This window comes from Chiloscyllium plagiosum, unplaced genomic scaffold (genome assembly GCF_037043375.1).
Source record: "Chiloscyllium plagiosum isolate Xiang-an unplaced genomic scaffold, Cpla_swu_hap1 HiC_scaffold_42, whole genome shotgun sequence".
NCBI lineage: Eukaryota > Metazoa > Chordata > Chondrichthyes > Orectolobiformes > Hemiscylliidae > Chiloscyllium > Chiloscyllium plagiosum.
The window spans coordinates 104342815-104358023 of NW_028270180.1; positions in this window are offsets into that span (position 1 = coordinate 104342815).

Genomic DNA, 15209 nt, shown 5'->3' on the forward strand with positions numbered 1-15209 from the left:
CAGATCCGTCAGCCCAACAAGCCCACAACGACCCGCAACACACCCAGACCCATTCCCCTACATCTAACCCGTCACCCAAAACTACGGACAATTTAGCATGGCCAATTCACCTAACCCACCTATTTTTGGATTGTGGGAGGAAACCGGAGCACCCAGAAGAAAACCAAGCAGACACGGGGAAAATGTGCAAACTCCACTCAGTCGCTTGTGGCGAGAATTGAACCCAGGCTTCTAGCACTATGAGGCAGCAGTGCTAACCACTGTGCCACCGTGCCGCCCACCTCTCTATTTCTGCGACTTTAATCTTTACTGCATTTAACTTAATCTTATTCTAATCTGCCATGATAGATATTTGCTCTCAAATTTACCAACATGGTCTTTAATCTCAGGATAACCCTGCTAGCTACTAATTCAGTAACTGCTGTCACATTTTGCCACAATGGTCTCCAGCAACTTGACATGCTGACCCTGCTAACTGCTGATTAAATATTTACAATTACGTCCTTCCAACGTTGATCTTCAGCAGGCGAGTCTACCTTCACTGATTGTTGCTATCTTATCCGGTCTCAATTATCTTTTAGCTTCAGCCTGACTCCGCTAATTGGTGTAGCCACATTCCACAGTCCCTTTAATGCATCATCTCGATTAGTGTAACATTTCACCGACCCCTTGCAATAGTTTACTAATGAACTTTATGCTTTAGCCCTTCTCATGCTTTTATACTTGCTATTTCCAATCGGAACTGGTATAGCCGCATCTGTCGGATGTTCCTTTAACATTGAAACCATCCTCTGTTGAAACTATTGCCTCACATTTTCTTATATCATCAGCCTTTCACAATAAAATGTGTCCCGAATCTTGAAAGTCAATGCAAAAAACACAACATTAATTCTATCCACACACCTCTTGATTTTTTAAGTCTCTATAAGCTCATATGTCCACTTCTTATATTCCAGTGAGAAATACCCAATTCTATCCAGCTTTTCAATGTAACCCAAACCTTCCACAGAGCAGCATCTTTGTCAATCTCATCTGAACTTTCTCGAGTTCAATAACAGGGCGAGCAGAACTGAACACAGTATTGCAGGAGATGTCTCAGCGATACTCTGTTCAATATTAATGTGACATCCGAACTCCTACTCTCAAAGAATTGTGAGGTGGGAAACCTCAGAGAATTTCCAGAGTACTACTTTGGCTATGGAAAATGTTGTATCATTCTGAGCTGCAGGGCTCCTACAGAAAACGTAGGCTTCCTTTTGGTTGCCTTATATATGCGGCAGAGAAGATCAAAATAGACTTCTTATGCTGGAATCAAAAACAGACAATCAGCCATGCAGCATCACGATGTGGAGAAGTCGATTTTCCAGGTCTAACGCATCTTCAGGACTACGAGTAGGTACAAGGGGGCTGCAGATAATGGTGGTTGCAGGGATACGGTGGTGAAGTGGGGATAGGTAAAGTCATGTGGAGGGTACGAACTGTTTTGTCAAGGGGAGGAATGAATCTGGTTGGTGGCAGGGAGGAGTGAATGGGAGGCGGCGCTGGGAAGGGAGTCCACGTATGGGAAAGGTGGTTATTTGAGATTGAATATTTCGATGTTGTCTGCTCCAAGATGTTGGCTGCCCAATCGGAAGATGAGGATTGGTTCCTTCAATTTGCGGTGTGGCTCGTTGGGAGGCCAAGAATGATCATGTCAGAATTCTACCAATTCCTGCACCTCCCCTGCATTTGCTTGGACGAGGCGGCATTACATTCGCGAGCATCCCAGATGTCCACCTATTTCGACCTGTAATGGAAAATTAACAAAATTAACATTTACTCTGATATCCAGATACTCTAACATTTGAAAAATGATGCTTTACTAAACTTAAAAGTTTCTGACATTTCGCTGAGGTCTGCAGTCGAGGGATACCTTGTTTCTGCGGAACTTTGTAAACATTCAACAAGGGAAAAATATAAGAACAGTATGTCCACAACAAGGGAATGAAAAGAATAACAACTAAAATCTTCACAGTCTTTGTCTTTGAGAGCGTGATAAGAAATAGTGTAAGACGAGTATATGAATTATGCTCAGGACCCTTGAGCAAGGCATTTTTGTCAAGTGCATGTGGTCCCTCTGCAATGCAGAAGTTAAAATTATTAAAGCTCATGTGATAGTTGAGTCGAGTCAATTTAATTTCAAAAACAGTAAACTTGGGGTTCGCCCAGCACCCCATCACGGATTAAGATCCTGAAGATTCCCAGGAAGTGCAGGCGGCAGCGCCTTGAAGGTCTTTTACTTCATCTCGATCGCTAAATTGGCCCCACTGCGTGAGAGGTCTAGGAATCTGTGGATCGTCCCGGCGCCGGGGTCTGTACTGAATCGGGTCGGGGTAAGAGTCGTGGCTTCAGTAATCCTACACAGAGACTCATTCTAAGCGAATAAATGAATCAGGAAAACGGTTCAGTAAACTCTCACGCGGTATTCGAGCAAAACTAAAGAAATAGGATTGCCGTCTCGAGAGTGTTTGAGAGACAACAACTTTAAGGGTGGTTTTCGAACTGGAACGAACACTAACTGAGTTGGGGTCTCCAAAAACGTACCAGGTACGTAGTTTCGTTGTTTATGAAAACCAAGGAGTTGAGGGGGACCCGCCCAATGCGAGAGGAGACCATCGGAGGTAAAAAGCAAGTCAAAAGGAAAAAGATAACGGTACCGTAAGTGAAATTGAGAGAGCTGAACGCTTTTTCAGTAACACTGAAAATGGGCTCCGGCAAGAGCAAACAAAAAGAAGGTACTCAGAGGAATTTGAATGGCCAACCAAACGATTATTACGTGATAAGTAATTATGGCCCAGAGTCTCTAAAGCAGTTAGAATTAATGATCAAGGAATGTGGTTTTCCGGAGGGGGGATATTTTAGTAAAAGGCAGTTGGAAATTGAGTTCGAGGGTGGAGGAGAGAGAATTAAGGAGAAAAGGAAGGGAAAAATAGAATCTGTGAATTTGAGTACTTATAACATGTAGAAGGCTGAGGCTAATATCAGGGAAAGGAAGCCTCAAGTAAAAGATAGATCAAATACGCGTACAAACACTCCTGCACACGCAGATATGCCCAGGAAATAACCTAACGATGCTGTACAGTCTCTTAAATCTGTTCAAGTTCCTGACCTTGATGACTGCCCTACAAGACCTGCAGCCCCCTTACGAGATCCGCCTGGCAAAGGTTCCAGCCAGCAGACTCCACCTCAGGGTCTGCTAAACCATTGATAGCAAATCGTACCTGCAACCAACTGAAGCAAGAAGCCCCAAATGACAACGGCCAGTCCAAGATAGAAAGTCATCCAGGGTCTGCTCGCAATGTCCCCAGGATGGATGATGAGTCAGACGATGAGCGGTTTTGCGTACGATCATCCAACCAGGTCGTCCTGCAAGCCCAAACGGTTGAAGTTGCAGCCCAGAAGGGTGCACAGTTCTTTTCCACAGACCATGGACCATGAAGGATTTGGAAAGTGCCAATGGGCAGTTGCCTGATCCACTCGAGGTTGGAGGTAATACGTTCGCTGAAGAAGTGACAAAGGTCTGTACCGAGTTCTGTTTCACGTCACGTGAGACGAGACGACTCCTGGGACGAAAACTGGGCGTTAATGTCACCAAACTCAAGGATACATGGCCAGCCGTAAACGTCCATACCAGATCAACGGACCCACAAGCGGGAGAGAATGGACACTTCAAAGCTTTTGTTGCAGCGCTGGCAACCGCCTGTAGGGAGGCATTCCCAGTGCAAATGGAAATGGCCAAAATAACAATGTGTAAACAACGAGAAGGTGAGACAGTGTCCCAGTACCTTATTGGCCTCACTGAAGTCCATAACGCCATCGTGGACTGAGACCACCTGAAAACATAACGGCTGCAGAAATCACACTGTATGAATCACACCTGCGGAACAGCTTCATCAAAGGAATGAAGGGCGAAAGAGCGAAAAAGGATTAGGGCACATGTATTACCTGGGAAACGGGAAAGCTGAATTTGATAGAACAACATGTGTTACATGCTGAAAAATTGCTTTCCGAATAGAAGGATAAGTGGAAACTAAAGATTGAACAACAAACACATAAAGCTCAGCTTATTATGATGCCGATGGTCGCCCAGCCGTTGGAGGGAGGTGCTGCTGAAAAAGAGTGCAGAAGAGGCGCTGGCAGAGGTAGATCTGGCGGGTGCTTTGTTTTTGGAGCAATGGCCACTTGGCGTGACAGTGCCTACGCAGACAGCCTCAATTGGCCCTGGAGGCTGGACAGCAGGGTGTCTGACGGGGAAGGCTGATGTGGAAGTGGGCAGTCCACAAGGTAAAGTTAAGCCTCTTTCGCTTATGCTTGGAAATGAAGACTCGCTAATGTTAATCTCTCCTACCAACCTTACGGGCACTGAAACATGCCCCAGCCCCATATTGAGCGGTGAGATTTGAGAGCGTGGACTATATGTTCAGTACAATAATGATAAGTATACGTCAATGTCTACCTCTATAATATGTGTGGAAGGTACCCCAGTTATCGTTTTTGGTAGATACACGGGCATCCCTGAAAGGCTTAGTAGTGACAATGGGACACCAATTGTCAATAATGCCTTACAGCAAGATCAATGATTATTTGGGAATAAACATGAGACAACACTGTGTCTACCACCCAGCGAGCGGTGGGGCAGTGAAAAAAGAAAGTGCGACCTGAAAAAATAAATTGACAAAATGTTGTGAGGAATTAGGGGTGGCATGGACAAAGGCACTTCCAATTGTGCTGATGTATATGAGATCTAGGAGGAGAGGAAGGGCTAATCTTACGCTTTTGGAAATTTTGATCGGTAGGTCGCTTAACACAGGAATTGGCCCGAGACCAAAGGTAAGACAGATAACAGGCCACTGTGAGGATGAGATGTTGTTTTACTGTATGAAACTCTCTACACTTTTGTTCGAAATGCAGAATCAAGTGAAAGCAGCACTACCCCAACCAACAGAAGGGAAGCTGCACGATCTAGAACCTGGAGACTGTATAGTGGTGAAAGACTTTTGGAGGAAAAACTAGAGAGTAAAGAGTTTAATGTGGCGTCTAAAATGCTCCTTACAATACAGACAGCTGTTAAGATCGCTGGCTTTTAGCTATCTGGCTCTGTAGATTTTTTTTTAAATCTGACTCTATGTTTTGTTGTATTGGTTGTCATAAAATGTCAAGAAGGGGGAAAATGTAATAGAAAATTAACAAAATTAACAATTACTCTGAAATCCAGTTCCGCTAAAATTTGAAAGACAATGCTTTACGAAATTTAAACTTTCTGACACTTTGCTGAAGTCTCAATCGAAGGATAGCTTGTCTCTGCAGAACTTTGTAAACATTAAACAAGAGAAAAATAAAAGAACAGTATGTCCACAACAAGGGAATGAAAAGAGTAACAAATATAGTCTTCACAGTCTTTGTCCTTGAGAGCGTGTTAAGAAACAGTATATGACGAATATATGAATTATGCTCAGGGCTCTTGCGCAAGGCATTTTTGTCAAGTGCATGTGGTCCCTCTGCAATGCAGAGGTTAAAATTATTAAAGCTCATTTTGTTTGCTCCAGTTAATAGTTAAGTCGAGTCAATTTAATTTCCCCGACAGACCAAAGTGCTTTTCCTCCCTTTGTAATTCAGATAGCGCTCCACTGCACCATCTGTTTTCCTGTTCAAATGCTCTAACATCCCCCTCCCAATGCAATAAATCAGTTCCCACCTTGCCCTCATATCCCACTCCATCAGTTTCCGCATGGAATGCATCATCATGGAACACTTCCGCCAACTCCAGCTAGACCTCATCACGAAGGACATCTTTCCCTCCACACGCCTCTTTTGCCTTCTGCGTGGACTGTTCCCTTCAACAGTTCTTGGTTTGTGCCATTCTTCAAACCAACCCCCGTGAACCCCAACAAATCTTTCCCTGCAACCGGAAAAGATGCAAAATCTGTTCATACACCACTCCTCTCACCTCCGTCCAGTACCCCCAAAAAGTATTTCCAGTCGGGACAGAGATTCCCCTGCCTTTCTTCCAACCTAGTTTACTGCATCAGGCGCATCTCTACATCGGGGAAACTGAACGTAACATCGGGATCAGTTGAGTGAGAATTGTATCCAGGAACACAAACGTCTTCAGAACCTCCTAGACACCGTCCATTTTAATTCCCATTACTACTCCGTTTCCCACATGACCATCCTTGGTCTCCTCCATTGCCTCAACGTGACCACTTTAAGTTGGAGGAATGACATCTTCCACCTGGGTAGCTTAATGCCTTGAGGGTCCAAAACTAAGATATCCAATTTAAGATAACCTTATTCCCATCCCCGACTCCCTCCACCTTCGCCACACCTTCTATTTCTTCCTGCCACCAAACGGATTCATTCCTCCCGTTGACCAACAAGGTCATACCCTCTACTTGTCTTCACATGTCCCCATTTCAAAACGCTGCCCCCTCCACCTCCATGATCTGCAGCTTCCCAACACTCGCAGACTTGAAGGTTCACACGCGAAACGTCGAATTATGCACGTCCTGATCCTACCTGGCTTGTTGTGTTCATCCAGCCTCCTGACTGTGTATTATATATTTGGCTGAACAGACTTGATAGGCAGAAGGGATTCTTCTCTCCTGTGCGATTTTACTCTTCTATTTAATCAGATTTTATCATAATGCTAAAATACATTATAACCAACATGCCATTATGTGCTGTTCTGTGAGAGAGAATGCTCCTTTCACTTATTGCGAATTTCACAAGATGATTTAATTCGTGATCTTCTTGCTTCAGTTGGAAGGGCAAAATGCAAGTTTTGTGTTCGAGCATCAGTAAGAACAGTAGTTGCCTCATTTTCAGTTGATACACAGCTAATGACAATGTAATATTTGCAGCACAAAATTCCAGTACAATTAGAATTCTAATCGATGGTATCTTTTCAGATGGAAATGACCTTGGGACTTTCAACTTTAACGGTTGATCGCATGAAAGCCAATAATTCTATCACATAAAACTCAACACAAAATTGAGGTGTTTTACAAGGCTGACATTTCAAAGTGATATTAAAATTGTACAATATCCTCAATGGAATTGTCCAATGAAAGCAAAATTGAGACAGCGTCTTGTGAGGGTCACTCTGCAAGCAGCTGTTTTCCAAGGTACAATAATTACAATACAACGAACAGCCCTTAGAACTCAATATCCAGTTCACCGAAGTCTGAGTGTGAATACATTTTTGCCAGCCTATTACTTAGCATTACATGGTCAGAACATTTCCGCATGTAGCTTGCCTTCAGTAAATAAATACATTTTCAATTCTTCATTTCTTTTTCACATTACCGCATATCTAGCTGGTTTTGTTTTATGGCTCGCTCGAAATAGGCTCTTTGGCTGCCTGCCATTTTCTCTCCCTCCTTCTGGGCTCCATCCCCACGCAGTAGATTAATCATTCCAACCAAACCACTCAAAAAGGTCTTCAGAACAACATTCACGTTTGCTTAGCAGTTGCCAGTTATGGAAATCTTACCTCGCCTCAAAGTATTCTCTTTATTTGTGTACACAGATATTGTTACACCTGCTAATTTTCTCTAGTAATTTTGCATTTTTTTGCTTCAGTTAGTTATCCTTGAAGATTCTTTGTTTTAGAGCCCCCGACTAAATATGTGAGTGCATCTGCATCAAAAGAGGTGCTTTTAAGAAGACAGCTCAGTGGAATCCTCAGATCACTTTTAAGAACAACCACGATATTCTGCAGTGGTACATGACTTTGGTTAGGTGGCAGCTGGAGTACGCGAACACACATCAAATATGCTGAAGTGGTGATGGTCGACAGCGTCAGGTTTCAGGCAGGGACAATGAATATCAAACTGTCCTAGTCCATCCACTTTAGCGTTACAGTCGAGAAAGAAAAGCAACACTTCTTCTTCAGTAGCCAAAGGAAATTCGGCATGTCCATACAGTTTCCATTCAACGTTTTATAAAAATAGCACAGTAAACATCCGATTGGGATGCATTATAGCGTGGCAACGCAACTGCTTTTCCCAAGATGAAAGAAACTCCAGAGAATTGTGAATCTACACCATTTCATATTGCAGATCAACCTTCCATTCATTGACTCCATCTACACTTCTCACTGCCTCCAGAAAGCAACCGATATTATCAACGACACTGCCCACCTCTTTTCGTCCTCTCTACCATCCTCTTCCATCGGACAGACTATAAATACGTTTGCATACACGAAAGAACAGATTCAAGAACAATTTATTCTCTGAAGTTACTAGACATTTGAACTGACCTCTTTATCGTTCATGCTGATCGCTCTCTGCAACTTATCGCCAGCTGTAACATGTATGGTGAACTTTATTCGAAGATGTTGGTGCACTTATATAGTATGAACAGCCTGAAGAGCTCTTAAGACAATATATTTTCAAAGTATTTCGGTGTAAGAGATAATAGACATAAAAGTAACAATATCACACCATTTATCTTAGTCATTTTAAGCAATGCACATGACGATGTGTGATTACCTCTGCTTTCTGTCCACTGATGCAGCTAAACCAGCTGCAATTGCAGTTAAACCTACTTTCGCTGTATAATTTCTGAAACACCTCCATTGTACATATGTATATTTCGAGGCAATTTTTTGATCTTCTGCCATGGAATATACAAACATAGAGGTCTACAGCTCAGAAAAAAAAACTTCCGTAGGTGCTGTCTGTACTACTAATTATGGAAGAAAGCTCGACCCGTTCTGATTCTATTTTACGCGAATTCACGCATCGCCATCCATTTCTTGGCATTATAGTTGCACATATAATTCAATTTTACGTCTTCTGAGGGTCTCTGATTCAAAAACCGCAACAAGCAGTGAATTCCAGCATTGTCTCATTTGTTGCTCGTTTGTTTTCATCCTTATTCCGTCTGAACCTCTAGCTCCTCATTTACCTAACTAATATATGTACCTCTCCGTCTCCACAGCGTTGTACCTCTCATATTTCCCTCAGGTTCAACTAAATCATTCAATTCTCTCTCCTGACTGAAACGCACTGTTGTCGAGTTGAACTATGATGACTTCATATTTTTCCTGTTCACAGTATACACTCCAACAGCAAATCTCCTAATCTATTGTTCAAATCAAAGGTTACATTCATATATGCAAGAGAGAGACATCCTGTTCAATTTGCAATTTAATTACTGAATGTTTACATATAGGTGATGGAGACTGGAAAAAATACAAGCTGAGCAAGAAAGCGTTTGTTTCCCAAACAAAGTTATTCAGAGTTAGTTACAAAGACAGATATGCGTATTTATTCCCAAAGTTAACAGTGGGGTGGCTGAGTGGTTTGCGGTGCTGCCTTTCACTGTCAGGGACTTGAGCCCTCTTTCAACTTTGGGAGTTTCTGTGGAGTTTGCAATAACTCTGGTCTGTGTAGTTCTACTTGGTACTCTGGGTTCTTCCCACAGGCAAAAGAGTTACAGGATAGTCATCATAAACGAAAAGTTTGGGGAATTGAATGAGAGGAATGGATATGGGTGAGATGCTCTTCGGAGAGTCATTACAGACTGAATTACTCAAATGGCCTCGTTCTGCACTGTCAGGATTCTATGAGTTCATTTAAATACCGGAAAGGACTCGAGAGGACGAAAACCATACTCCTGTTGACATATTGCTAATGGCACATTTTATGCTTGTGTGGGCATGATTATTCCTGGCAAAACGCACCTTCTCATTTTTTTTTTCCATAATACTAATTACGGTAACTGAACCGTTAATCTCAGTGGCGAATATGATTTATCAATTGCGTGATTTTACCTCTTGAAGCTAGTTGCATCTTCATTATCAAAAATTAAGATTGAGTCTTTGTATCCCCAAGGTGATTTCACAGGATGTAAATGAAATATTTCCAACTTTGATGCAGACACATTCAATAAATGAGGGATCAGAAGATAGTAATAGTGAAAATGCATCTTCGAATTCAACATGTTTTGAAGATATATTACATGAATCTTGCTACTAGTAGACTTGCTGCTAAGTGATTGCAACCATTAATTAGATATGGAATTGTTAAGGAACCGCCCTCTTGGTTGAGACTGTGATGTTTCACAAATACTTGTCCAACGTAGAATTCATCATTTCACTTATTTTTAGTATTTTCTGCAGTCACTCGATTGACACTGAACGTCAAAATGCCCCTGAATTATCAAGATTATAGATTTAGAAGACTATTATGTGAACAGGCCACAGAGAAGAGGACACGAACTCACAGAATGGAGTCATGAAAGGTAGCTCAAGGTAATGCACGTTAACAATTTGCTACTTCGCAGAGTCAAAGTCTCCCGTTCATCTGTCAGGGAAGTGTGAGGATTCAGAATTTAACTTATTCAGGCATTACCTTTCATTAATGGTCTCCAAAAAAAACGCAACTATCATTAGTAATCAAAATGGACATTTTCTGCTCGTCAGCCGTCATTTCCTAACAATCATTACCACCGTTCTATGCTGTTGGTGTACCCCATATTTTGGTTACTCCAACACTTGGCCTGATGAAAACAACAGGAATAGTTGGAATTGAACTTTTTTTTCTGAGCAGCACCAAATGTTTGTTTTTAAGGAAAATTTGTCTGCAATGCATTCAATGTGTTTTATCTTACCACGTTTAATTTTGTTTCGTTTGATTTTCGGTGCAATAGATTGAAAATGCATTTGGCTTCTGAATTGAAATGTTCAACCGTGACTGTGTGAAGTGAAATGTGTTGGTGTTTCTCTAATTTTGCTCAATAGAAATAGACATGCACTTTTTCATAGAATCTTTACTTTGTGGAAACAGGCCATTTGGCCCAAAATGTTCATACCGACCTTCCATCAAATAATACATCCAGATCCATTCTCCTACTCTGTGGGAGGAAAGCAGAGAAGCCAAAGGAAACCAACGCAGACATGGGGAGAATCTGCAATCTCCACATAGATAGTCAACCGAGGCTGGAAGCGAACGCGGTGTGACGCAGAGCCGTTAGCGACTGAGCGAACACGCTCAGCGCTGACAATGCATAGAGTGCAATAGGCCAGGTGCTGGCAAATGAAATTGGGATAGTTAATCAGTAGTTGTTCACCCACAGACAAAGTGGGACAAGGACCGTTAATAGTAGACAGTTCATTTACTTGGCAGGATCGGTAAGACATATTGCCTGATTTTTCCATGAAATTATTTACTTCGCGAAATTTGCCCTTCATCTGACATGTATTGATCATCTGGATAAAGTCAGCAGTCTCCATCTGTTTCTCGCTGTGGAAAGAGCCATCATCGTTCTGTTGTTAATTTAACAACTTCAATTTAGTGTTAATTACTCAAACTGAGTTCACTATGCGGGATCATCAAGCTCTTTTTCATGGCTTATTTCCTTCCTTCGGGGGCAAGTTTCAGTGACAAAGAGAGATTGAATCGATTGAGCTGGTTTTCCTCAAAAGAGATCGATTGAGGGAAATAGTGCATAAGATAGTGCATTTTATCATCCATTATTGGAGGGATCAATGATCAGCCAGATTAAACTGAACGTAAAGGGCAGCATTTTAGAAGAAATGTGAACAAAACATATTTTCTCCAATTGGGTGGCAACAAAATAATGTAATCACCTACAAGGGTGACAAGGCAGGAAGTGTCATAACATTTTAAAAAGTACTTAACAGTGCACTGAGAATACTGAGATACGGGCTATTAGACGAGAAAGCATCGAGGTTAGTAAGTATGAGGCGTTATCGATTGTAGAAGCTGTGAAAGGACATAGGTCCACTGGCCAGATGGGATTTATACAAGGATTTTCCGGCAAACGAGGGAGAAGATGGTGGAAACGTTGGCCTTGAGTTTTGAGTCGTCATTGTCTGAAGGTTTAGTAACAGAGGACTGGAGGTTTGCAAAAGCTGTGCCCTTGTGTAGGAAGGGCATTCCAGATTACCCAGGTAATGATAGACCAATGAGCTTTACATCGGTTGGAAGAAACGATTTGAAAAGGATTATAAGTGGTAGGATTTATAATCATCGAGCAAGTAACAATTTGATTGGAGATAGTCAACATGGTTTCGTCACAGGCAGACAGCACTGAATGTTTTGAGGAAGTGACCAAGCATGTGGATGAGGGTAGGGAACTTGGCGTGGTGTACATGGACAACAGTAAAGCCTTTGAAAAGGTTCCACAACCTAAGCTTTTGAAGAACACGCAGAGGTATGGTATTGAGAGTGATTTAGCAATTTAGATTCGAAATTCGCTTTCTATAACAAGAAATGAAGTGGTGGTTGATGGAAAACATTCAACCTGAAGTCCAGTTACTCGTGGTGTGTCACAACCAAGTGTTTTGGGACAATACCGTTTGTCATTTTTACAAATGACTTGGACGCCAGCGTATGTGAATGGCTTAGTAAGTTTGTAGATGACGCTAAAGTCGAAGGAGTAATGGACAGTGTGGAAGGATTTTGTAGGTTGCAGGGAAATTTTGATAAATAGCAGAATTGGGCGAGAGTTGGCAAGTGGAGTTCAATGCAGATAAATGTGAGGTGATATACTTTGGGAAGAATAACAGGAAGGCCGAATACTTGGTGTATGGAAAGGCTCTTGGTAGTGTGGACGTGCAGGGGGAACTTGGTATCCATGTGCATCGATCCCACAAAGTTGCCACACAGATCGATAGTGCTGTTAAGAGGGCATATGGTTTGTTAGTTTGTATTGGAAGTGGAATTGAGTTCCGGAGCCATGATGTCATGCTGCAAATGTTCAAAACACGAGTGCGATCTCACATGGGATATTTCGTGCAGTTCTGGTCGCCCCATTACAGGAAGGATGTGGAAGCACTGGAAATGGAAAAGAGGAGATTTACGAGTATTCTGCTGGTCTGGAGCCAAGGCCTTATGAGGAAAAGTTGAGGGACATTGGTCTGTTCTCGTTGGAGAGCACGTGTCAATGAGGAGACGTTCAAGAAGATCAGAGGATTAGATAAGGTGGACAATGAGAGTCGTTTTCCTGGGATGATGACGTCGTCTTGTAAGAGCGGTCCCAGCTGCAATTTGATTGGTGACAGATTTAAGATAGATGTCAGAGGCAGATTCCTTATTCAGAGAGTGGTAAAGGCTTGGACTCAGCCACATTGGGAGCATTTAAGCAGTCCTTGGATGAGAATAAACATTACGATGAGATAGTATAGAAGAGGGGTTTACATTAGTTCGCATTAGAATTATTCTCTTATGCTTTTTCTTTCTGATGTCCCGATTCACTCATTTTCTTATTTTTTTTTCTTTAGTTCACATTCACTTATGTTCTTATTCATAATATTCTTATTCTCGTATGTTCTTATTACCTTGTGTCCATTTTTGTCTCAGGTCGTAACCTCATATGTCTTTTTGTCTTGTGTTCTTATTCTATTTTTTCTTAAGTTCTTCACCTCTCATGTTGTTGTTCTCCATTGGTCTTATGTACTTATTCTCCTAAGTTCTTACTCTGTTCTGTTCTCTTACTCTTATGTTTTTATTCTCTTATCGATCACTGATGTCATGATGGTCTTAATATCTTCAGTTCTTAAACTGTTCTCGTGTCGAATGTTTATATTTTATTATTTTCTTATAATCTTACAATTTTATTTTCTCATGCTCTGATTAATCTCCCTTCACATTCTCTGATGTTGGTTATCTTTGACATACTCATTCGTTTATTCTAATCTGTTGTTATCTTATGTTCTTATTCTCTTAAATGGTCATTATTTTCTGCTCTTATTTTCTTATGTTCGCAATCTCCTATTCATTTCCATTCTCTTATTTTCTTAGTCTCTTATGATCTCATTTTCTTATACGGTTGCGTTGTTGTACTCTTACGTTCTTGTTCTCTTATTCTCTTCTCGTTTAATTCATAGTTTATTAGTTTCATAGATTCATAGTAATAGACCAAGAGTGGGCCTTTTTGTCCGTCGAGCCTGCTCCGACATTCGTTAAGATCACGGCTGATTTATCCATCGTCTGTGCTCCTCATACCCATAATTACCCAACCATGAATATTTTTAGTGAAGGTGCCTCTGCCACCTCATGGAAGCAGACGATTCCTTCGGTTCATACCTCTCTGAGGAAAGTGATTCCTCCTCATCTCTGTCCTAAAACTGCTCCTGCTAATCTTGAGGACATCTTAGTCCGAGTCTCATCCATCGACGGAAATAACTTGACTTCCTCTACGATATCTATGTATTTCATATGTTTATGTGAAATTGTGAAGGGCTTATGACCGAAACGTCGACTGTCCTATTTCTCAGATGCAGCCTGACATGCAGCACCGCACTCTCGACATTATTGACGGCCGTCTGGAAATCCAAGGACATATCATCCACCTGTTCCCCTCCATCCATCGTGCTTGCTTCATCCTCAATGAATTCCAGAAAATATAACAAACACAAGGCTCTCTTCCTGAATCCATACTGCGTCTGTCTGAATGGAACCCATTACACTAGATGTCTCACTCTTTCTTCATTCATGATTTCCTCCAGCATTTACCCGACTACAGATATTAAGCTAACTGGCATGTAGTTACTTCTTTTTCGCCTTCACCGTTTTTACAGACATTGGCGTGATATTCGCCGTCTTCCAGTATGACATGTCCTGCCCGCAGTCCAGTGAATTCTGGTAAATTATCATTAACGCATCGAGTGTAACTTTTACCATTTCTTTGAGCACCCTGGAATGTATTCCATCAGGATCAGGCGACATAACTACATTTAGAATCTCTAGATTGTTCAAGAATAAAACCTTTAATGAGAAAAATTGAATTAAGGTCCTCACGGTCTATCGTGTCCTCAAAGTTGTTCCTTGGCAAGTTAGGCATATCTTCCACTGTGAAGACGGACATAAAGTAGTTATTCAGTGCCTCAGCCGTTTCATCATGAACCAGTATCATTTCACCTTTCTCATCCTGCAAGGCAGTTACATCCACTTCAGTAACCATTTTCTGGTTCAAATATTTATAAAAATCGCAGTTTTCCTGCATCTGTTTATATTCTGTGTTTGCTTTACATTTAAAATCTAGCTTTCCTTTCTTTGTTGCTTGCTTAATGTTTTTTTTTTAATTCGCAATCTTCCTGTTTCGCAGAAATCTTGGCTTCTTTGTAAACCTGGGCATTTCATTGGATCCCTTCCATTATTTCGTTGATTGGCCAAGGCTGACTCTTCGTACCGCTGTTA